At 37.7% G+C, this 25,609-nt stretch overlaps 1 pseudogene; it reads left to right on the forward strand.

Moving 5' to 3' along the window:
• The first annotated feature begins 8,365 nt into the window (after positions 1-8,365).
• On the forward strand, positions 8,366-25,339 carry LOC135229487 (olfactory receptor 14A16-like; annotated as a pseudogene).
• Positions 25,340-25,609: the final 270 nt, after the last annotated feature.

Raw genomic sequence — 25,609 nt, forward strand, 5'->3', positions numbered from 1 at the left:
GAACTGTGGTGTTGGCAAAGAATATTGAATATACCATGGACCGCCAAAGGAAAGAACAAATCTGTCTTGGAAGAAGTGTGGCCAGAATGCTCCTTAGAGCATTCTGCGTCTTACATACTTTGGACATGTTGTCAGGAGGGATGAGTCCCTGGAGAAGGACATCATGCTTGACAGAGTACAGGGTCAGCAGAAAAGAGGAATACCATAAACAAGGTGGATTGACACAGTGGCTGCAACAATGAGCTCAAGCATAACAACGATTGTAAGGATGGCGCAGGACCGGGCAGTGTTTCGTTCTGTTGTACATAGGGTCGCTATGAGTTGGAACTGACTCAACAGCACCTAACAACAACAACAACATTGTTTTACAGTAATATAAATGACATTAACTAAAATACCAAACTACAGATAATCATGTAATTAAGTTAACCTACATTTTACACCATATATGTAACATTATATACCAATATAAAAAAAATTTTTTTTTTTACTTCTCTGAAATAGAAGATATAGTCACTTTACATATTGTATTCCAAAGATATATCAAATTTTTATAGCTCTTAACCTATTCTTATAAATATAGGTTGTCTCTAGGTAATTGCCCTTATAAATAAGTATTCAGTTAACTCATTAATGTATACCTTTGTTTATATGTATGATTATAATTAGAACTGATACTTAAAATAGAACATCCAGATCAAATGATTTAATTATTTATTTAAATGTACTGTTACATGTGAAAAAAGTGACTCCTAGAGCCTCATGTCAATTTTCTTTTTTTTTAAGTGTGTAAGAATATTTCTAAAACTCATCAAATTATACACTTAAAATGGGTGGATTTTATGACATACAAATTATACCTTAACAAAGCCAATTTCAAAAAAATGCTTATTATAGCACAATATTGAAAACAACTTGATGCTCATCAGTATGAGACTGGCTAATAAATTCTAATCCATCTGTACAAACAACAATAACTATTACTAATACGGTTCCTTTGTTATGAAAATATCCATGATATCTTTTTTAATAGTTGATTTTATTGTTTTATTTGTTGTTAAGAACATACACAGTAAAAATACGCACCAAGTTTCCACATGTGAAGTTCAGTGATATTGATTACAGTCATCAAGTTGTGCATCCATTCTCACCATCATTTTTTGTGTTGTTCCTCCCACAGAAACATACACTCACTGCCTCCTAATGTTCCTATCTAATCTTTCCAGTTGGTGCTGTCAATTTGATCCCGTATAGACAGATCTTGAAAGGACATAATGCTCGAGGCAGGCTTTCTTTACTAGTTACACTGAACTATCATTTGATTTTAAGAAGATTTAAGGGGATTTTTTTTTTTTTTAGTACACATATTGTTTTATGACATTGATTACCAACCCCATGACATGTCAACACTCTCTCTTCTCAACCTTAGGTTGCCTATTACCAGCTTTCCTGTTCCCTCCTGACTTTTAGTCCTTGTCCCTGGACTGGTGTGCTCTTTAGGCTCATTTTGTTTTATGGGTCTGTCCAGTCTTTAGCTGAATGGTGAACCTCAGGTGTGACTTCATTATTGAGCTAAAAGGGTGTCCAGGGGTGTACTCTTAGGGTTTCTCCAGTCTCTGTCAGGCCAGCAAGTCTGGTCTTTCTTTTTGAGTTAGAATTTTGTTCTACATTTTTCTCCAGCTCTGTCCTGGACCCTCTATTGTGATCTTAAAGGGGTATTTTTGGTTTAAGGCTTAAAGATTATCTTAGGGCAATAGTTTCCGGGGTCTCACATCAATTTGCACACTACCAACAGGGTACGAGGGTATCTGTCTCACATTGTTCAACCAGCTTTAAAATCACCAATTTTGAATTTTTTTATTTGCGTACGTGAAAATTGCCAATGCATCATGACATTATTATTGAATTAAAATATTTTTCATTTATACATTTCATTTGTATGGTTTTATTTATACATTTTATGTTCAGGTTCTTTGTCTATTTTTTTCTTTGAAAGTTAGTTTTTTTCTTGCAATTTTGCATGAAATATTAAACATAATCACATATCAGATGAAATATTTTTCCTTTGTCGTTTCCCAGTGACTTTTCTATATGATATGCATTCATAAATAAAAATGTAAATTAATTTTATGAATCAAATATCTCTTTCTAAAATGCTTTCTTCATAGTAATTAAATACCTGCCTCCAGGCATTTTTTAGGACTTACCCATAACTCTGACGTTTAGAATTCATGAAGACATGTCTAATTTACATCACACACAAATTAGTAGAAATTTAGAAGTAGTCCAAAAAGAAATATATGTATTTTTAACCTTTCTGACTAGCATTTCATTTAGCTATCTTAGGATATAGAGTCTAGGATCCAAAACCAAACCCATTGCCGTTGAGTTGATTCTGACTCATAGCAACCCTATAGCACAGCATAGAACAGCCCCATTGGCTTTCCAAAGCTGTAAGTCTTGTGGAAGCAATCTGCCGCATCTTTCTCCCACAGAGTGGCTGATGGTGTCGAACCATTGACCTTTTGGTTAGTAGCCAAGTGTTTAGCACTTTGCAACCAGGGCTCCTTTGAGTCGAGAAGAAATATCTGTGTTTTTCTCTATTACTTTTATTTTTATTATTGTAAAAATATATAATCAAACAGTAAAAGTGGTAGCACATATAAGAACACAGACAGTCAAGGGATGGAACATACAAAATGAGCAGTGGTGGTGAGGGAAGGAGGAAAGCATGAAAATAAAGAAAGCAAGGGCCTCCCCATATGTGCCCTCAGTTCGCATCCCAGAGCCCCTCCTCCCTCCTGCTGTTTCCTGTTCTCAGGTGCCATTTGCTCCACAGCCAGCCAAGATTATGCATATGACAGAAATAAGACCATAGGCTCAGAAATTTAGAAGAAAGATCATTGCTGTTTACTGAGAATCTGGGATAAAGAAGAAAAGGGGAAAAGGTCCATCAGGCAGAAAAAAAAAAAAAAAGCTGGAGCCTAATGCTGCTCAATTTACCTGCCACTGCCCTTTTGGTATAGCTATTACGTTCCATCACCTTAATACATTCAATCATTTGTAGAAAAGTTGATTATTTTTGTTTTGTTGACATTGTATTATTAAAAGGTGTTGGACTTTTTCATTGCCTTTTCTGCACTGAATGTCATGACGATATTTTTCTTCTCTTTTAACTTGTGTGTATACAAAAATTAAATCACAAATATATATCAAATCTAGATAAAATATTCTAAACATTGACTGAATATATGGTATATGCATGTATGCATGTATATGTGTTGTTGTTGTTAGGTGCCGCTGAGTTGATTCTGAGTCATAGTGACTCCGTGAAACAAAATAGAACTGCTCCATAGGGTTTTCATGGCTGTAATGTTTATAGAAGCAGGTCGCCAGGTCTTTCTCCTGGTGGGTCCAAATCTCTAACCTGTCAATTAGCAGCCAAGTGTTTAACCATTGCACAACCAGGGCTCCTTGCATGTATATGCATAGACATGTACACATATAAACATGTGTCTATTTGTCTAGTTTTACATATATATAAAACAAACCCATTGCCATCCAGTCAATTACGACTCATAGCAACCCTATAGTACAGAGTAGAACTTACCCATAGGGTATAGGGTATACAACGCTGTAAATCTTTACAGAAGCAAACTGCCACATCTTCCTCACATAGAACAGCTGGTAGGTTCTAACTGCCGACCTTTGGGTTAGCAGTCAAGTGCGTAACCACAGTGCCACCAGGACTCCTCTGTGTATATATAAAACCAAACCAAATCTGTTGCCGACGAGCTGATTCCAACACACAGGGACCCTGTAGAACAGAGTAGATCTGCCCCATAGGGTTTCAAGGGAGCAGTTGGTGAATTGGGACTGCCGACCTTTTTTTGGTTAGCAGCCGTAGCTCTTAACTACTGCGCCAGACGTGTATATATAAATGTGTCTGTATGTTTTGTATATATACACATGCGTATTTTGTATACGTTAGGTGCTGTCGAGTCGGTTCCAACTCATAGCAATCCTATGCACAACAGAACGAAACACTGCCCAGTCCTGCGCCATCCTTACAATCTCTGTTATGCTTAAGCTCATCGTTGCAGCCACTGTGTCAATCTACCTCACTGAGGGTCTTCTATGTGTATATATAGACGTGTGTATATATATATAGTCCCTGGGTGGTACAAATGCTTACAGACTTTGTTACTAGTTGGAAGTCCATCCAGAGGTGCCAAGAAGAGAGGCCTGGTGATCTTCTTTCGAAAAGTCAGCCATCGAAAACCCTAAGGAGCATAGTTCTGCTCTGACACACATGGGTCTCCAGCAATCAGGATCGCGTCAATGGCAACTGGTCTGATTTGAATGTACAGTGAAACCCTTGAGAGCTGGAACTCAATGGAACTTCCTTATTTTCCTGGGTCTTGCAAGGTTTCCAACTTTGATGGGGTGTAATTACTACTTTTCCATTGCTTGTTTTAGTGGAAAATATTTGAGTTTTCCTTCTCTGACATATTTCTGCCTTACACAGGTTCTTGCTTTGGCAGGTTTTACCGTATCTCTATATCTATCTGCCTATATACCTAGGTGCAGATCCAGAACTAGATCTATATATGGAATGTGTGTACATATAAATATGCTTAGATATATATATTTATATTTATACAATTCAATAAAAAGACAAATGCCAGGGTCTCAAAAGCTTGCAAGTGGCCAGCCAAGTTACAATTGGTCTATTCACCTGGAGCAGCAGAAAAAGAGGAAGAGCCAGGAATAGGAGGAGGAAATGAAATGTGTGCCTAATTACTTCCACGAACAAATGCTTCCTTTGCCATGAGACCAGAAGAATTGGATGGTACCTGGCTTCCATTACTGAACATTTTGATCCAGGATTCTGTGGAAGAGTTCTTATCAAAAAGGGGGAAATGCAGAATAGAAATCCAAATTCTCATGCAAACCAGATTTTCTAGGGCCATTGAGGATGGATGAAATCCTGAAACTGTTGCCCTGAGATAATCTTTAAATCTTCAACCAATGTATCCTCTGAAGTTTTATTTAAACTGAACAATAGGTTAGCTTATTTAGTAAAAAATGTTTGCTTTGAACATCATGCTCTTTTGAAGTACTGTCTATATGGGATCAAATTGACTACAAAAACTTGAATGGTCAGATAGGAAGCTTACGGGGCAGTGAATTCATATTACTGAGATGAGAAAAAATTCAGAGAAGGAAAGTAAGATAATTACACAAATTGAAGAATGACATCAACCCCACTGAATTGTATATGTAGAAATTGTTGAACTGGTATATAGTTTGCTGTATATACTCTCAACAACAATAAAAAAATGAAATATATATGTGTGTATATACACACACACTCACATATATAATTTATAAATACTGTTAGCCAAAAATGATATCCTAAATCCTGTTATAGTTGGAGGATGCAATTTGGAATAATTATGTGATTTCATTTTTAGTAGTGAAATTCGAAAATACCAAATGTACATTAAAATTTTTGTTGTGATAGATATGAGTTAATTGAAAACATTTAAAGACTTGGTAAGAGTATACCTTTGCAAATGTTTTGGGAAGAATAAACATATACAATCCATCAATTATCAATAAATTATCAAAGTGTGCTATATCAATTAAACTGCAAGAAATACCTAAACAACCAAATAAACATGTGCACAGAGAATGTAATTATAATTATGTTAACCAAAAGTTTGCTTGTAAAGAGAAGACAGGATTTTCAAATACTGAATACCAATGCCATGAAATAATAAGGAAAACTGCTGGCATAATGGTTAAGTGCTAGGCTGCTAACCAAAAAGTTGGTGGTTCAAATCCACCCAGCCACTCTGCAGAAGAAAGACTCTGCCACCTGTTTAAGTAAGGATTACAGCCAACACAATGCTATTGGTACAGTTTTACTCTGTTGCACAGGGTCACTGAATCAGAATCAACTTGAAAGCGCCCAACTGCAGCAAAAAATAGATAAAAACACAAAGCCATGAAGAATATTGCTGTGTGTGAAAACTGAATCTCTAAACCACACATGGTGAATGTCAAAAGATGTATTTTTGTAAATATGTATGGCAAGTAATAGGAAGATTTTTGAAGGAAACATTCCCAAATGTGCAACTCTAGTTCTTCCTGGGAAGAAATTTGTGAATGAGTCTCTCCAGGCACGTTTCACATTAATTTTCTCCTACATTGCTTTATTTTATGCAAATAATATTTTCACAGATACTAGTGTTAAACTGACCAAAAAAAAAAAAAAGCAAAACTAAGCAACAATAAAACAAAACAACATTTGGACCTAATAGGTATTCCTGAATATAAATTTCAATACTTGGATTCAGCTATCCTATTTTCTACTAAAAAGTTAGTGTTGTAACACATTGATGAATAGAAAGAGACAAAATGAACAGTTGTTGTATATTCTCATCACAGAAAACCCCTAGGGGCATTTGAATTACCCTTCTGTGTGGTCCTAAATCCTGATGTTCATGGACCTCAAAGCCTAAGCCTCACCCCAATTATACCATGGTGATCTCATATGAAACTCAGAAGACACATAGGACTAGTGAGATAATTAAGCAGCCTTGGTCGTGGACTACCCCGCCGTTCCAGAATGAAGGTGTTCACTGAGGGCAGACACAGCATGGCCCTTTGCTTCCACATGTATAAGAACACATTCAGTGGAGGGATGGAAGAGGGAAATGTGCCCCATTCTACTCCTACTGTGCCTGTTGGGGTCTTTCCACTTCATGCCTGACTGCCAGTTCTAACCAAAGGGAAGAGAAATCTCTGTGAATATTGATAAATTTGTTATATTTTAATAAATTTATGCAACTCTTTTCTTCTGAAGTCTTCAGGAAGAGGAAATTTTAACATTGTCATCTGTATCCATAGAAGAAACCTGTGCTAATTGATAAGACTATTACTACCCAATTTGTTTCTAGGTGTTTTGTTTAAATGAAAGCTGGAGGGGTAAGGGAGAAAATTAAAAAAAAAAAAAAAAAGGTGCATTTGTAAATGTGAGAATGAGGAAGTAGTGGATGTTGAAAAAGCTGTTGTATTGTCTCAGGCAATAGTTTACAAGGCTGTAGTTTACAAGGAGAGAAGAGACGTTCCATCACAGCAGCAGTTACTCTCTAAAAAACAAAAAAAGAAGTGACAGTGTGGACATCCTAAACTTTACTGAAAACTCTTCTATCTGACATCAACTAGAAAAGACATCATCCCCATTCCACCTAGGACCTTCTTTGTATTATTTTTAACCACCGTTCACAAACCCATGCTTTTCTTTTTATTCTACTGTATTTTATTTTCAGAAACCCTGGTGGCGTAGTGGTTAAGAGCTCAGTTGCTAACCAAGAGGGCGGCAGTTCGAATCCGCCAGGCACTCCTTGGAAACTCTATGGAGCAGTTCTACTCTGTCCTATAGGGTCACTACGAGGTGGAATCGACTCGATGGCAGTGGGTATATTTTATTTCATTTTTCTCCATGTCAAGAGCAGCGTTTATCAAATGACTCCTGGAAGCAGTCAGTAGAAAAGAGAAAGACTGTGTTAATAGCTTTACATGTAGAATATATCCTAACCCCCATAAGCCTAAAACCAAACCTGCTGCGGTCTAGTCAATTCTGACTCATAGCAGTGGTGTAAGACAGAGTATATCTGCCTTATAGAGTTTCCAACGGAAGCAGACTACCACATCTTTCTCCCATGGAACAGCTGGTGGGTTAGAACCATCAACCTTTCATTTAGTAGCAGAGCACTTAACCACTGCTCCACCACGGCTCAAACCCCTACACCTGCATAGTAATCTCCTAAGGCATGGGAGGCAATATAACTTTTTCTTGCTTCCTGGACAGACGCACTTTGTTGCATCCTCTGCCTTTTTCTTAACTGCCTTTAATGCCAATCATATTTCAGTTTGCTCTCTCTAATATCACAAGAAAAAAAAATACAGTTGCACTCGAATCCATTCATATTCATGGCAACTCCATCCGTGTCAGGGTAGAACTATTCTCCATAGGGTTTTCAGTAGCTAATTTATTGCAAGTAAATTATTGTGTCTCTTCTGAGACAGATTTTGATGTACTCAAACCACCAGCCTTTTGGGTAGCAGCCCAGTGCATTACCTGCTTCCATTACCATTAAGAAAGTGGAGCTGTACTGTATGCCATTTTCCTGAGACTTTTCTGATAAGCTTCACTCCAAACAGAATCAAGCCATGTTAAGGGTGTTTGCTCCACCCTTTGCTTGTTAATATAACCAGAAGATTCGGGCTACTGAGTTCATATCTGAGTGAACTAGTTATCAGTGTATCTTTATTTCCACAGACATGAATCAGCATGCCTGAGAAACTAGACAACATAACCATCATAATGGAATTCTTGCTCATGGGATTCCCTGAGGACTGGATGCTACAGAGACTGTATGCAGCCCTCTTCTTCCTCACTTACCTGATGGCATTGACGGGGAACCTCCTCACTGTCACCCTCACCACCATTGATCTGCATCTCCACGCCCCTATGTATTTCTTTCTGAAGAATTTGTCCTTGATTGATATAAGCTTCATCTCTGTCACAGTCCCCAAGTCCATCCTGAACTCTCTAAGAGTCATTCTATCTCCTTCCTAGGATGTGCCTCACAAATTTTTCTTTTTCTTTTTTTTGGGAGCACAGAGTATGCCTTCCTTGTAGTCATGTCCTACGACTGCTATGCTGCCATCTGCCATCCTTTGCGCTATGAGACCATTATGAATAGAGGCTCCTGTGTGCAGGTGGTGACTGCATCATGGCGGATTTGTCTATGGGTCCATCCATGTAGCAGGTACATTCTCTGTCAATTTCTGTGGGCCCAACATAGTGCACCGGTTCTTCTGTGACATTCCCTCACTGCTTACACTTGCTTGTCCCAGGGAGCAAATTCTAGAATATGCATTTATAACTGCCAACTTTTCCTTTGCCTTTTTATGCTTCCTTTTCATGATTGCCTCTTATGTTCACATTTTCTCAGCTGTCTTAAGGATTCCATCTGCTCAGGGCAGGTGCAAAACTGTCTCCACCTGCATGCCCCACCTCACTGTGATGACCTTGTTCCTCTTTTCAGGCATTGTTACATATTTAGGCACCAACTATAAACCTGCATCATCACTGAATCTTTTCATGTCTGTGTTATACTCTGTGTTACCTCCCAGCCTGAGGAATAGGGATATGAAGGCAGCCCTAGGCAAATTACTGGGTGGTAAAATGTTGCTAAAGATGTAAGTATTCTGCTATCTTTAAAATATTGGCATGCATTTTCTCTTAAGTCAAAAGAAGTTTTTCAAATGTATTTTGGCCATCTATGTCTTTGGAACACATTAAATATCTTCAAGTTTAAAAATTCTCCTCCATATTGACTTCAACAGCCTTGTCACAATTTCTAGTGATGTTTTCTCACTTTACTTTTCAGCATTATATTTATTTAAAATATACACTTCTTTTATCACTTTGACATTTAATTTGGGCCAAATGTTTTGAAAGAGTGAGTTGAAAGGAAGTGGAGAAAGAGGTGAAACACCTATAAATAGAAGTTTTTTGTGTAACATCCACTGTAGACTAAACTGTTTGGAACTCTGCCATGTAACTATAAAATAGATATTGATATATATAGAAACCCTGTTGGCGTAGTGGTTAAGAGTTCTGCTGCTAACCAAAGGTGAGCAGTTCAAATCCACCAGCTGTTCCTTGGAAACCCTATGGGGCAGTTCTATTCTGTCCTATAGAGTCAGAACTGACTCCACGGCACCTAACAACAACATATGTATATACATGGCATGGACACTTAATAAAGGCAAATGGATATGTTACCATTACTGTATCTTCCATTTATTTTGTCACAGCTACAATAGACTGTATATTCTGTAATCGAAATCAGACCCACTGATTTTTATATTCTTTTCTTGGGAGGTTGTAGAGCATCTAGAAACACACAATGCAGTGAATAACCCAGACTTTGAGGTTATTCTGGTGGTTTCATCTCCTGTGTTGCCATTGTCAGATGCTGCCTCTTTACATTATCATACATTATTTCTTCAAAGTTAACGTATTATGTCTAATTTTCTGTCACTGTATTTTACAACTTTATAATAGTGATAGAAAACAGGAGTAAAGAGAACCCTTTGGCTGTCTTACTATTCTACACATTTTTCTTTTTAAACTTTTTTTATTGTACTTTAGATAAAGGTTTACAGAACAAACTAGCTTCTCATTAAACAGTGAGTACGTATATTGTTTTATGACATTGGTTAACCACCCCACGACATGTCAACACCCTCCCTCCTCAAACTTAGGTTCTGTATTACCAGCTTTCCTGTCCCCTCTTGCCTTCTAGTCCTTGGCCCTGGGCTGGTGCACCCCTTTGCTCTGATTTTGTTTTATGGGCCTGTCCAATCTTTGGCTGAATGGTGAACCTCAGGAGTGACTTCATTACTGAGCTGATAGCATGTACAGGGGCCATACTCTCAGGGTTTCTCCAGCCTCTGTCAGGCCAGCAAGTCTGGTCTTTTTTTTTTTTTTTTTGAGTTAGAATTTTGTTCTACATTTTTCTCCAGCTCTGTCTGGAGTGCTGTATTATGATCCCTGTCAGAGCAGTCAGTGGTGGTAGCCGGGCACCACCTCGTTGTACTGGACCTTTCTGGTGGAGGCCGTGACAGTTGTGGTCCTTTAGTCATTTGGACTAATCTTTCCCTTGTACCTTTAGTCTTCTTCATTCTTCCTTGCCCCTCAAAGGGGTGTGACCAGTGGAGTATCCTACATGGCCACTCACAGGCTTTTAAAACCCCTGACACTACTCACCAAAGTAGAATGTAGAGCATTTTCTTTATAGACTGTTATGCCAGTTGAGCTAGATGTTTGCTAAAACCATGGTCCCCGCGGTTCTCAGCCCAGCAATTTGGTCCCTTGGGAAGTTTGAATGTATCTATGGAGATACCATGACCTTGCCTTGTACAAGTTGTGCTGGCTTCCCTAGTATTTTGTACTGTCTTACCCTGCACCAAAGTTAGCACTTACCTATTGCCTATTTAGTGTTTTTCTATCCCACATTTCCTCTCCCTTGTAACCATCGAAGATTGTTTCTTTTTGTGCGTAAACCTTTTTAAGAGTTTTTACAGTAGTGGTCTCATACAATATTTGTCTTTTTGTGATTGACTTATTTCACTCAGCGTAATTCACCCATGTTATGAGATGCTTCGCAGATTCATCGTTGTTCTTTATCAGTGTGTAATACTCTGTTGTGTGTATGTACCACAATTTGTTTACCCATTCATTTGTTAATGGGCATCTAGGTTGTTTCCATCTTTTTGCTATTGTGAACAATGCTGCAATGAACATGGGTGTGCATATGTTTGTCCGTGTGATGACTCTTATTTCTCTAGGTTATATTCCTAGGAGTGGGATTGCTGGAACATGTAGTATTTCTATTTCATGTTTTTTTTAATGGTATTTCTAGCTTCCTAAGGAAGAGCAATAATGTCTTCCAAAATGGTTGTATCATTTTGCATTCCCACCAGCAGTGCATAAGAGTTCCAATCTCCCAGCAGCTTCTTCAACATTTGTTGTTTCATGTTTTTTTGATTCGTGCCAGTAATGCTGGGTGAGATGGTATCTCATCTACACATTTTTCTTATCATCACAATTTTTCTTATTTTAGAATTTAAAAATAAATAATAATTTCACCCATTTGAGTTTCTGGAATTATTATATACAAAACAAATACATTTAAAAGTTATAAAAGTAGTTATGTAGCTACAATCATAAGGATCCCTCGTGATGCAATGGTTAAGCACTTGGCTTCTAACTGGTAGGTCAGAGGTTTGAAACCACCAACTGCTCCTGGAGAGAAAAACCTGGCGATCTGATCCTGTAAAGATTATAGTCTAGAAAACTCTTAGGACAGTTCTGCTATGTTGGGTCGGGTAGCTATGAGTTATAATCAACTCCAAGGCACACAGCAGCAACAGCTATAACCACAGATCAATCGTAATCCATAGGATGATGATTAAAATCAGCCAATAAATAACAGTTACCATCAAGTCAATTCTGGCTCAAGTTGGCCGCATGTGTGTCAGAGTAGAAGTGTGCTCTGTAGGATTTTCAAAGGATAATTTTTCAGAAGTAGGTTACCAGGCTTTTCTTCTCAGGTGCCTCTCAGTGAACTTGAACCTTCAACCTTTTGGTTAGCACTGGAACGCTTAACAATTTGCACCATCTAAGTGTTCCTCTTACCTCATAAACAGTACTAAATGCTCCAGGTTTCACGAAGTGAGAAACTCTTTTTTTCTTCAATTTCTCTATTTACTTACCTTTTCTTTCTGTCACTATATCCACTCTCTTGTTCTGCTTTTGATGAAGCTGAAATAGGATAGATGGCATCTTTCTTGGTCTGCCTTAGCCGTCTGAACTGAGTTCTCAAAAATGGACTGTGTTCTTTCTCTAGAGTATATTCTTTCCCAAGACACAGCCAAGATCTCTGACTGTTCCATTGGTGGCTATCTACTCCTTCAATTTTCTCATCTTTTCTTGCATTGTATAATTATCTGTTTTTAAGAAATTAATTATATTGCTAATTATTTGTTATAGAGTAATACTAAGTGATATTTTTATTGAAATATTAATTTTTCTTATTGAATGAAATTAATGTTATTTTCTTCAATATTATAAAAATGTATACGTGAAAAATAACTGTGGCCTTCTAAGGAAATGAACACTCTCATAATTATTTTTTACACAAGATCAGCACTGACCAATAGACATATAACCAAAAACAGATTTGTAATTTAAAATTTTCTAGTTGCTAGATAGAAGCCCTGGTGGCTGGCGCAGTGGTGAAAGCACTGGGCTGCTAACTTAAAGGTCAGCCGATCTGCTATGCAGGAGAAAGATGTGACAGTCTGCTTCTGCGAAGACTTACAGCCTTGGTAATATTATGGTGCAGTTCTACTCCATCCTATAGGGTTGCTAGGAGTCGTAATCAACTCGACCACAGTGGGTGTTTTTTTTTAGGTTTTTGGTAGCTAGTTTTAAAAAAAAAGAAGTGAAGTCAACCTTTATTAATTTATTGATTTAAACAAATATAAATAAAATTTCATTTTAGCAAGCAATGCATACATATATACAAGACATTTTATATATTTTTCATACTAATTCTTTCATCTGGTGTGTATTTTACTTTGCAGAACATCTCAGTTTGTACTACCCACATTTCAAGTGTTCACTGGCTGTAGGTGTGCTGTGGCCGCTGTCTTGCACAATCGAGTCCAAGATACTAGCTATGTGCTCTGATTTGACTTAGAATTCAGTAAAAACATATTCTGTTGTACCTTATTTGATTATACAAGAATACAGTTAATTACATTTTTATTAGAATATGACTATAACGGGGTGTGTGTGTGGTGTGTATGTGTAATTGTTTGCCTTTTGTTGTTGATGTTACCTGCCATGGAGTTGGCCTCCAACTCAGGGTGACCCCATGCACAACTGAAGAAAAGGCTGCCTGGTCCTGCACCATCCCCATGATGGGTTATGGATTGAACTGTTGTGATCCCTTGAGTTTTCACTGGCAAATTTTTGGAAGTAGATTGCCAGGCATTTCTTCATAGCTCACAAAAACTAACCAAAAAAAAAAAAATCCTATTCTCAGTCAGATTGACCATTTAAATTAAAAGCTTATGGCATAAAATAATAATTTCCTGTTACAACATAGGATGTCAGTAGACCTCCCCCCCCAGTAAAATCTAATTTAATGAGCTGATTTGGACTAATGTTCCTTCATGCTTCATGTGATGGCATTATAATACTCTATAATCTATTTAGGGTTAAGAAAAGCAACAATTTGTGCACTGTATTCCAGGAAGAATGAAGACAACAGTGGTGCTTGAGCACACATAGTGGAAGGGAAGTAGCCACTGGTTCTAGTGAGCCTAATTTAACAACCTAAGACATTGGTTTAATTGGAACGTGTTAAGACAGGGGATGCTTCTAAGCAGTGCAGTGCCTGAGGACAGACTGTGAGACAACAGTGAGCATCTGAGGGACCAGATACAAAGTTATTTCATTTCTACATAGGAAAGTCGTTCTTGCTTCATAGGCAGTATCCCCCCTCCCTCTTCTCTTGGGCGCTACTGATAGATAAATGCTGGAATTTTACTTTCTAACTTCCATATCTTGGAGATTCTTTAAACAAACAAACAAAACAACTCATGTGGCTTTAAGTGTTGTATTAAATTTTCTGTAATAGTCTCTGACCTTGTTTCTAGATAACCAGTTTTTCTTCTTTTTCACACCATGAGCTGTACATTTAACTCCATGAATACAGTATTTATTTATTGGTGCTCACTTTACCTCCTTCTAAAATGCTTGTTTTCATATGAATGTCCTGGTTAAAGATTCATCCCTTCCTTCCCCCCCACCCCGTTTCTTTAATCTCTTAGACACTTTAAGTAGGCTCTCTGGGTAACTTCCTCACTAGTGTTCTTTGAGGTTAACTTGCTGCTTGGGGTCTATTCCACTGAGCAAAATGGTTTTACTAACTTAGTCACTGGGGTGTGTTTATGCACTGCGGTTGTGGAAATAAACGGGACATCATTTGGGACCTGTATATGCCAGTGATGCCTGTAATTTCAAATATTCTGGGTGGTTTTAATTTACTTTCTATTGGCTGCCTTACATCACTAAAAAGTGTATATAACAAATCCTTTGAAGGTGGCAGGGTTTTTAAGTTTCAGGAGTGACATTTCCCATGCAAATCTCTGACAGAGTATGCTTCTTGGCCTACTCAGTATAGTTTTTCTGGTAGTTGAGGGATAAGTAATAATTTTATAGGCTGACTCTTTCTGTTTCTGAACTAATTGGGCTATCAATTTCTCTTTTCATATTTTCCTGAAATAGTTGCTACAACAGCAAACCAAACAAAAGGAATTGTAGCACTTCTGAATAAAAATTTAAGCGTTCATTATATGAAAACACGGAGACTTTATGAATAGAACTACAAAATCTGATGAAGCTATTAAAATGACACTTTGAATATTTTAGGGAAAATAATAATTTCCCATTGTACATGTTTGATGCAGTTGAAGTTGATGACAAATATAAGTTTGATCCTGTGGTACTGAATTTCAAGTGGAACATGAAACAAGAAGGAACACCTTTGAACAGCAGAAAGTAATTATTCTCCCATACAGAATCTCATAGATAACAAAAATAAAATCATATTTTATTGGGAAAATTAATGACTACTCATAAATGACACTAGGATAAATAACTTGACTATTAGAGAAGATTGGAAGATACTTCATTCTATAGGAATCCCATAAAATTTAGGACAACTGAAAAATGAAATGTGATAAATTAAGTTAAAATACAAGAAGGAAACTTAGAATAATATTTTTTCATTTTATGATATAGGATAACCTTCTAGAAAAAATTAAGTAAATAAAAAACATAAATTCACATCATATGAATAAAAGTATTCATTTAAAATATAAACAAGGTGAAAGAACATGTGACTTATTAGAAAATATTTGCAATATATATTGATGACACATTATCAGTGTAAACAGCCAAACGCAGATAAGCATCATATAATTCATTGTTTGTGGAAAGAAGTTCATGGTGGATCCTCACGGGTGGTGGGATGAGGCTGAAAATATGGCCATAGAAATTGTATAACAAAGTGTATTTGAGGTTTTAGGGACATCTTTAGTAAAATCTCTTTTCATCTCCAGGATTCGAAACATATTTGGAGATCACTTCAGAAATCAAATCAATAAGAGACAAAAGTGTCCCTGATAAAGTATAAGGTGGAGGGCAGGGCTATGACATGTGAACTGTTGGGTCAGTACTGTCTCTGAACTAACCCACACAGTAACATAGATATTGGAAAATGGTTAGGTATAATTGAGTTTAGAGTGCAAATAGACTGAGAGTTATTATGAAGAGAGAGAGAAAAAAAAAAAAAGCACTAACAGCTTTTCTAATACATCAGCTATACCAAAATCAAGCACTTTCCCAGTGTTATCACTTATCACGTATTTCATCCTGGATGGTGAAAATGGTTAATATTCTTGACTGCTAACAGGACGATTGGAGGTTCAATCTTGGAGATGCCACCCAGAGGCATCTCATAAGAATGGCCTGATGATCTACTTCTGAAAGATCACAGCCATTGAAAATTCTACGGAGAACAGTTTTACTCTGACACACATGGGATCGACAAGAGTCAGAGTTGACTGGACATCAAATGGTTTGGTTCTAGGGAGAAGTGAATAGGGCATGAAACAAATTCCCACACTTATTATTAAGAAGTAACTCCTCATCGTTGTAACACAAGAAAAATTTAAGTGCTTCCTCCCCACCAGTATTTTACAGCCATCTGTCCGTGGACTGGAGGGTTCACACTGGACACCAGGGCCACAGCTGTCCACCTCTTGGGAGGAACAACCATTTTTTCTATCATGCTGTCTTGTTCTTACATTCATGAGGTTGCTCTCGCTTATTACCACAGCTGTTCTGGGTGTCATTCTGGGACTTCTGGTTAGTCTTTCAATTCTGAACATAACATGAAATTGATTTTTACTCATAGTGACTATATAGGACAGAGTAATACTGCCCCATTGGGTTTCCAAGGCTATAATTTTTATGGAAGTCCATTGCCATGTCTCTGTGCTGAGGAGTGGCTGGTGGGCTCAAACCATTGACCTTTCAGTTAACAGGCAAGCACCTAACCACCATACAACCAGGGCTCCTATTTTGAACATGCTGTTGTTGTTATCAGGTGCTGTGGAGTTGATTCTGACTCATACTGACCCTATAGGACAGAGTAGAGCTGCCCCATAGGGTTTCCAAGAAATGACTGGTGGATTTGAACTGCCAACCGTTTGGTTAACAGCTGAGCTCTTAGCTGCTACACCACCAGGGCTCCATTTTGAACATAGACCACTCAAAAAAGGGACTTATTGTCACTACATTAACGTAAAGTCCTTAATACACCAAAAGGTGAAAACTTAATATTGTATTCAACTCCTTAATGTTGTCTGGTCTCTTCACTCAGATTAAATATTCCAATTTTCTATGATGAGATTAAATACCCTGAAAAAAATTCCAGTGTAGTTATGAGACATAATCCATTGCAAATTCATCATCAGTATCTCAGAGAGGGACAAGGTACACAGTGATGAGATCTTCTTTCACTTAAAGCAAAGTAAGACTTCTAACGCAATACCATGTTTGGTGTCAGTTAGAAGGCTCGATATGCCTTAGAAATTGGTGGATTCTATCTGATTCTACTGCCCGAACTGCTTCTGATTTGGAATAAGAGTAATTCTCTCAGGAATTCACAGACTAGTTTATTTCCAAACATCCCATAAGCCAAAGTTTCCAGTCACACAAGATCATCACACCGTTGGCCCTGCACACCAAACATAGGGCAAGTGGAATGACTTTGGGTAAATGGAAAGTAATGTTATTTGATTACAGTAATAGTAATAAAGGTACTGGAGCTACCTCTTTTGGATTTCAGCCTCGTTGAAATGATATGATTCTAGAATTCATGACCTATGAATCTGACCAAATGTTCACAATTGCTCATTTCTTAACTACTTTGCCTTTAATCAGGCTTCTTTCCATTCCACAGACCCCTGAACTCTGCTTGCCTCTAGTGTCACCAAGCATTAAAAAGTGAAGTGTGTTCCCCCCACCCCTTATCAGCTTCTAGGAATCACCTAGCCACAGAGAAACTCTTGTCCTCTCAGACTCCATTGGCCATTTCCCATTGTTTGTCAGGCTTCTCCTTAAAAAAATTCTGCTAATCTCAGCTTGCTTCTCCTTATGCTATGATAGAAGTCTTCTTCTGTTTGACTTTGAGTCACTTGCAAATTTATGAGATCAGATCATTGTCACAATTGTCTTTCTTAATGAATAAAACCTCTCCTTAAATAACTCCAAATGTGTTCTTATTTGACAAATTTAAAGTCAACTGGCACAATTTTACCATCTAAGTTTTTATTATAACCAATGTTTGCCATGTCTGGGGAAAAACAATTGCTTGCCCATTATCTCCTTACTTTCTAGAGAGGGTAAATGAATTATTCCGTCCTTGCTCTTGATTTGGAAAGTTTTCAAAGATGAACAAGCATTTGACCCCACTTAATTTCTGGTGCTATCTTTTTACTTTCTGCATACTCATCACTTTTTAATGCCTTCTTTCGTGGGTTTGTGACTCATTGACCTCTTTCAGAAAGGCTCAGTAGAGTTTCTCATCCAGAGCCCCTTTCTTCTTTTCCACATGTTTTAGTGTCTAGCATTACTTTCTGGCCTTGGCTTTTTGTTCCTCAGTTTATACATTTTGTCTTGTATGGCTTCTCTTGGCAAGAGATGCAAAATCTGAGTTCTACTGCCTGGACAGCATACACCCTTCAAATAATCTTGCCAATTTCCCCTCAAGATAATGATCTCAAGGTTGATACAATTTGTAACATGTGTCAGCACTTCATTGTTATTTATTGTTAAATAATCCATTTTATGCACATACCACTTGTGTTTACCAATCATTAGCTGATGTGCAATATCTACAGGTATAAGTCAGTGACATTGATTACATTCTTCAAGTTGCGCTACAATTCTCGCTATCCTTCTTTGCATTATTCCACCAGCATTACCTTAAACTCCCTACCCTCTAAGCTTCCCATCCAATCTTTCAAGTTGCTGTTCTCAATTCGATCTCACGTGGATGTTCCTTTAAAAGAGCGCAATTCTCAAAGCAGACACACTTTATGAATTAAAATAAGTTAATTTTTGGTTCAAAGAAGACTCCAGGGGATAGTTTTAGTTTACGGTTTCAAGTTTAAAGATTATCTCAGGGCACTAATTTCAGGAGATCTCCTAGCCTCAATGGCTCCAGAAATTTTAGATACCATTGAGAATGTGAAATTTTGTTTTGCATTCCCCTCTCCATTTTGATCAGGATCTGTCTATAGAATGGCCCAGCAATCCCACTTCTAGGTATATACCCAAGTGCCTTAAGGGTTGAGAAGTGAACAGACATAGGTACACCAATGTTCTTTGCAGCACTATTCACAATAGCCAAAAGGTGGAAACAAACTAAAAGTCCATCAGCAAATACCTAAGCAAAATGTGATACATGCATGCAATGGAATACTACTAAGCCAGAAAGAGAAACAAATTACTGATACTTACTCCAACATGTGTGAACCTTGAAGACATTATGCTGACTGAAATAAGCCAATTATAAAAGGACAAATATTGTAAGATCTCACTGATATGAAATGAAAACTATAGGCAAATACATAGTGATTGAAGTTTATTAGTGGTTATTGGGGGTAAAAGAGACGGGAGAAGGGGATTCACTCTTTGGGAAGCAGTGGATTTTTATTTATGTTGATGGGAAACGACATCTATTAAGGGTAATGTTTGTACAATTGATTAATGTAATTTATATCACTAAAATGTACACCAAAAAATGTTGAATTGACACATATAGTGTTTACAGAAAAAGAAGGGGTGTGCAGTGGTTGAGGCTGTTTGTGCACAACCAAACACCTCACAGGATTTGTTTTCTTGGTTTGGAGGCTTAGGGTCATGGTTTTGAGTGATATTCCAATCAATTAGCCCAATATTGTTTCTAAGTACTTCTGTTTTCTACCTCCTAATTTGTTGTGTAGTGACTGGGGTCTTAAAAGCTAGCAAGTTGCCACTCAAGATGTCTCCATTCACTGGAGCAACAGAGCAAGAAGGAGGGTCATGGATTGAAAGAGAACATCAGATACATGTCTGGCCGCCTCATGAACAGCTGCCTGATTTGTCATGAGACCAGAAGAACTAGATGGAACTCGACTACTATTAATGAGTACTTTGATCTCCGTTTATTTTTTCTGCCTTTCTTTCTTTCATTAATGTTTTGTAGCTTTCTTTGTATAGATACTGTATATATTTTATTACAATTATACTTAAATATTTCATTTTTGGTGCTAATGTAAATGATATTGTGCTTTTGATTTCAATTTGAATTTACCAATGCTGTTTTTATAAAGAAGAAAACCCTGGTGGTATAGTGTTTAAGAGCTCAGGCTGCTAACCAAAAGGTCAGCAGTTCAAATCCACCATGCTGTCCTTGGAAACTCTATGGGGCAGTTCTACTCTGTCCTATAAGGTTGCTATGAGTTGGAGTCAATTCAACAGCAATGGGCTTGGTGGGTTTTTTGGTTACATAGAAACTAATTGACATTTGCATATTGATCTTGTATACTGCAACCTTGCTGTAACCAGTTATTAGTTCCAGGATTTTTTTGTTGAGTCTTTGGGATTTTCTATCAAGCACGGCATCTGTAAATAAATCCAGTTTTATTTTTTCCCTTCTTTTCCTATCTGTATACATTTTATTGTCTCATCATATCACTTCCAGTAAAATGTTGGATAGGATTGATGAGAGGGAGTCACACTTGCTTTGTTCCTGAACTTAGAGGGAAAACATGCAATCCCTCACCTTTAAATATGAAGTCATTTTTGTTGTTAGTCGCCGTTAAGTCAATGTTGAATCACAGTGACCCTATGTGATAGAGTAGAACTGCCCCATAGAATATTCTAGAATGTAATCGTTATGGGAGCAGATTGCCAGTTCTTTCTCCCACAGAGTCACTGGAAGGTTTTGAACTGTCAATATTTTGTTAGCAGGGGAGCTCTTAATCAAGTATGACGCTAGCTGTGGGATTTCGTGGATATTCTTTATTGAGTTGAGAAAGTTTCCCTGTTTATTGAGAGTTTTTAACACAAATGGGTGACAATATTTATTATATCTTAGTAGAATATACTTTAAATTTACACCAACTTAACTTTTTTTTAACTTCAGTGAAATTTAGAAATTTTATTCCTATGCAGCTTTATTCTGTCCCTTTTTTGTATTACTGATATACAGATCGCATCCATATATGTTATAAATCCAACAGTACATTGTTATAATTATTATTTTGTATCTTATCAATTTTAAGAAAGCAGAGAGAAGAAAAAAAGCAAGTATATATTCATAGAGTTTCTTATATTAGCTTTTTAAATTAACTTTTATTACCTTCATTTCTTCCTGTTGATTTGAGTTACCATAGGCCGTTGTTTTCTTACTCCAGCACACCTTTGTCCTAACCTCTTACTTTATCACATTAACGTTAAATATACTTCATTTCTAAATATTGTGACCCCAACAACAACAGTATGTGTCTATCTCCAATCCTATACTTTACTGGGAATAATACAGCTGCGAATGGCATCAACAGTGAGACAGTTTTTGCCCGTAAGTTTAACAAAAATGAATAAATAAAATCTCCTGTATAGGCAGGAATGTGTGTAAATGGAATGCTGTAGGTAGGAGCACAGATTTGTCATGTGTCTGGGAGATTAGTTGGTGGCATTTACAGAAATTCCAAAGCTATTTGATCAATTAATTACTCCCAAATAATGTATTTTAAGACATTAGGTGTGCATATGTATAAAAATATATATTTTAGAACTATCACAATTTGTTTGCAATATGAAACAATAAGAATTTTAAAATGGTGCATGCAGACCAAGGTGTATGCAGACCAAGGTGCCCATCAACGCATGAATGGATTAATAAATTATGGTATATTCACACCATGGAATACTACACATTGATAAAGAAGAGTGATGAATCTGTGAAACATTTTATAACATGGAGGAATCTGGAAGGCATTATGCTGAGTGAAATTAGTCCATTGCAAAAGGACAAATATTATATAAGACCACTATTGGAAGAACTAGAGAAATAGTTTAAACAGAGAAGAAAATACTCTTTGAGAGTTACGAGAGGGGGGAGGGAGGGAGGGTGGGAGAGGAGTACTCACTGATTAGATAGTAGATAAGAACTACTTTAGGTGAGGGGAAAGACAACACACAATACAGGCGAGGTCAGCACAACTGGACTAAACCAAAAGCAAAGAAGTTTCCAGAATAAACGGAGTGCTTCAAAGGCCAGCATAGCATGGCCGGGGGTTTGGGGACCATGGTTTCAGGGGACATCTAAGTCAATTGGCATAACAAAATCTATTAAAAAAACATTCTGCATCCCACCTTGGAGGGTGGCTTCTGGGGTCTTTAATGCTAGCAAGCGGCCATCTAAGATGCATCAATTGGTCTCAACCCACCTGGATCAAAGGAGAATGAAGAACACCAAGGACACAAGGTAATTTTGAGCCCAAGAGACAGAAAGGCCACATAAACCTCAGATTACATCAGCCAGAGACCAGAAGAGCTAGATGGTGCTCAGCTGCAACCGATGACTGCCCTGACAGGGAACACAACAGAGAACCCCTGAGGGAGCAGCAGAGCAGTGGGATGCAGACCCCAAATTCTCATAATAAGGCCCGACTTAATGTTCTGACTGAGACTAGAAGGACTCTGGTGGTCATGGCCTGCAGACCTTCTGTTGGCCTTAGGACAGGAACCACTCCCAAAGCCAAATCTTCAGACAGGGATCGGACTGGACAACGGGTTGGAGAGGGATGCTGGTGAGGAGTGAGCTTCTTGGATCAAGTGGACACTTGAGACTGTGTTGGTATCTCCTCCCTGGAGGGGGCGTGAGGGAGTGGGTGGGGTTAGAAGCTGGTGAAAAGGACATGAAAAGAGAGAGTGGAGGGAGGGAGTGGGTTATCTCATTGGGGGAGAGCAATTGAGAGTATGAAGCAAGGTGCATATAAGTTTTTTGTGTGAGAGACTGACTTGATTTGTAAACTTTCACTTAGAGCACAATAAAAATTAAAAAAAAGGAAAAAATGTATGCATATTCTGAAGTACACGCAAACATTGAAAAAAACATTGAAAAGCAAGGATTAAATATATTTGTAACAGTATTGGTAAATGCTCTGAAAAATACGTTAAGTGAAAAATAAGCATATAGAACAAAGCATGGGAAGATCTCACATATGCTGAAATGTACCTTTTTTTGCAGTTGTATGTCACAAATTGGCAGAAAACTGAAAGAAAAGAAATGCAATAAAACATTTTAGAATGGAAAATGGAGTGAAGTCTGAGAGGATATTTAAGTTTCTTATTTTCTGATAACTTGATTATTTTATATGACAGATGGACTTACACATATTTATGATAAATAAAAACAAAAATAACATCAAAATGGTACTAAAGGCAAGCGACATAGCTGATCACTTGTGTCCGGATATGAGTTCATGAATTTAAAAAAATTTTGTTTTTCACTTTCCATTAAATATAAAGTTCCACACAGTCTAGTGAGGGAAGAAACCCAACAACAAATTATTCCACAGTTGATGACATGGGTCTCATAACAGGAAATCCTATTGAGTAAGCCAACTCTCCAACCACAGACCTAAATTTTTGCACTACAAAGCTTCCACGTCCATAATAACAGCATCTTCCGGGAAATGATCGTCCCCCTCAGGAATCTTCCCCAATACACTTAATTAACTCTCATTCTAATTAGTCAATAGTAACTTCTTATAAAAATGCAGGACAAACACAAGACTCATTTGAACCTGTGTGTGCCAATGGGGAAAAGACTATAACTCAGTAAATGCATAGGAAACCTGAGCAATAACAATATTTGAACAGAAATGTGCTTTCTGTTGGGCAAGAGACCCACCTCATCCAGCCTTTCTTACTGTATGAGAAAGTGCTCTCTGTCAACCTCATTCTCAGCCTTCACTTCCCCAGCATTTTAAAGAATGGACACCAGAAATTAGGGAAAGTGCGTTACTATTAGGTAAGTGGATTTCTCCCAAGCCTGTAAGCATCTACTATAAATTTCCCCACTCACGTTATCTCTTTATATGTCTAAATAAGTACATCCATTTTACCTGATTATATTCACTGCCTTTTAGGAAAATCAGCCATTATTATACTTTAATTTTGGTTATTAGACCCATGGCAGCTACATGCTCTTTATGAACAATTGAGGGGCAGAATAGGATGTGCAGATACTTCTAGGATTCTATTCAGTCTTTAAAGAGCCCATGCATGATCTGCTTAATGTGAAAACTTGATAAAAACTTCGGTGATCCAGTTCTAATCTATCATATGTGCAAGACATATTTCACTGCCCTAGACAACCAGAAGGTAAATTATTCTAGCCTGCTCTTAAAGACTATGTTATTATAATTTACTGTGCATTAGTTTAAAATTATAGTTTGTAAGATGTAACTCCCTGAGACCACTCTACCCACCAACCCTAATGCCCTTAAAATGCCCCTCAGGACACAGTAGAATCAATTAGAGAACCAACAAAAGAGGCAGGTTCTGAGGATGTAAGTGAATGAAGTAAATGTCACTTTTCTTAAGTTTCTGCAGGCAAAAATCAGCACGCCTCAGAATATAGCCAATAAAACAGAATTCTTGCTCATGGGATTTCCTGATGACTGGATGCTACAGAAACTGTATGCAGCTCTCTTCTTCCTCATTTACCTGACAGCACTGATGGGGAACCTCCTCACTGTCACCCTCACTGCCATTGACCGGCGTCTCCAAGCCCCCACGCACTTCTTCCTGAAAAATTTGTCCTTAATTGACACACGCTATATTTCTGTCACTGTCCCCAAGTCCATCATGAACTCTCTAACAGCCGTTCCATCTCCTTCCTAGGATGTGCCTCACAGATTTTTCTTGTTATTTTTTTCGGGGGCACAGAGTTTGCCCTCCTTACAGTCATGTCCTATGACTGCTATGCTGCCATCTGCCATCCTCTGCACTATGAGACCATTATGAGTAGAGGTACCTGTGTGCAGATGGTGGCTGCATCGTGGCTCAGTGGATGTGGCTATGGATCCATTCACGTAGCAGGTACACTTTCTGTGGGCCCAACGTAGTTCATCAGTTTTTCTGTGATATTCCATCATTGCTTACACTTGCTTGTTCTGGGGAGCATATTTTAAAATATGTATTTATCAATGCTAGCTGTTGTTTTGCTTTTGTATGTTTCATTTTAATGGTTGTGTCCTATGTTCATATTTTCTCATCGGTCTTAAGTATTCCATCCACTCAAGGAAGGTACAAAACTGTCTCCACCTGCATGCCCCACCTAACTGTGGTGACCTTGTTTTTCTCTCTTCTGGATTTATTGCGTACTTAGGTTCGGCCTCGGAATCCCCATCATCAGAGAACCTCTTTATGTCTGTGTTATACTCCTTGTTACCTCCTACTGTGAATCCTGTCATTTATAGTTTGAGAAACAGGAACATGAAGGTGGCCCTTAGTAAAATCTTTGGTGGAGAAATAGCCTCAAAGATGTAAATGTCTAAAACATTATTTTAATATTTACTAACGTATATCAGATTATTCGGTTTACAGGAATCTGTTTAAGGAAGGCCGCTGGTGCAATGGTTAAGCTCTTGGCTGCTAACCAAAAGTGACTTAGAGGGTCACTATGAGCCAGAATTGACTCAACAGGCATACAACAACAACAAGATTAAAAAAAAAAACTTAGACATCTATTATCTCATTTTTTCTGCCGCATAGAATGACACATTTTATAGCATTAGATGGGTCTCGATGTCAAAAGTG

This window comes from Loxodonta africana, unplaced genomic scaffold (genome assembly GCF_030014295.1).
Source record: "Loxodonta africana isolate mLoxAfr1 unplaced genomic scaffold, mLoxAfr1.hap2 scaffold_32, whole genome shotgun sequence".
In the NCBI taxonomy this organism is placed as follows: domain Eukaryota; kingdom Metazoa; phylum Chordata; class Mammalia; order Proboscidea; family Elephantidae; genus Loxodonta; species Loxodonta africana.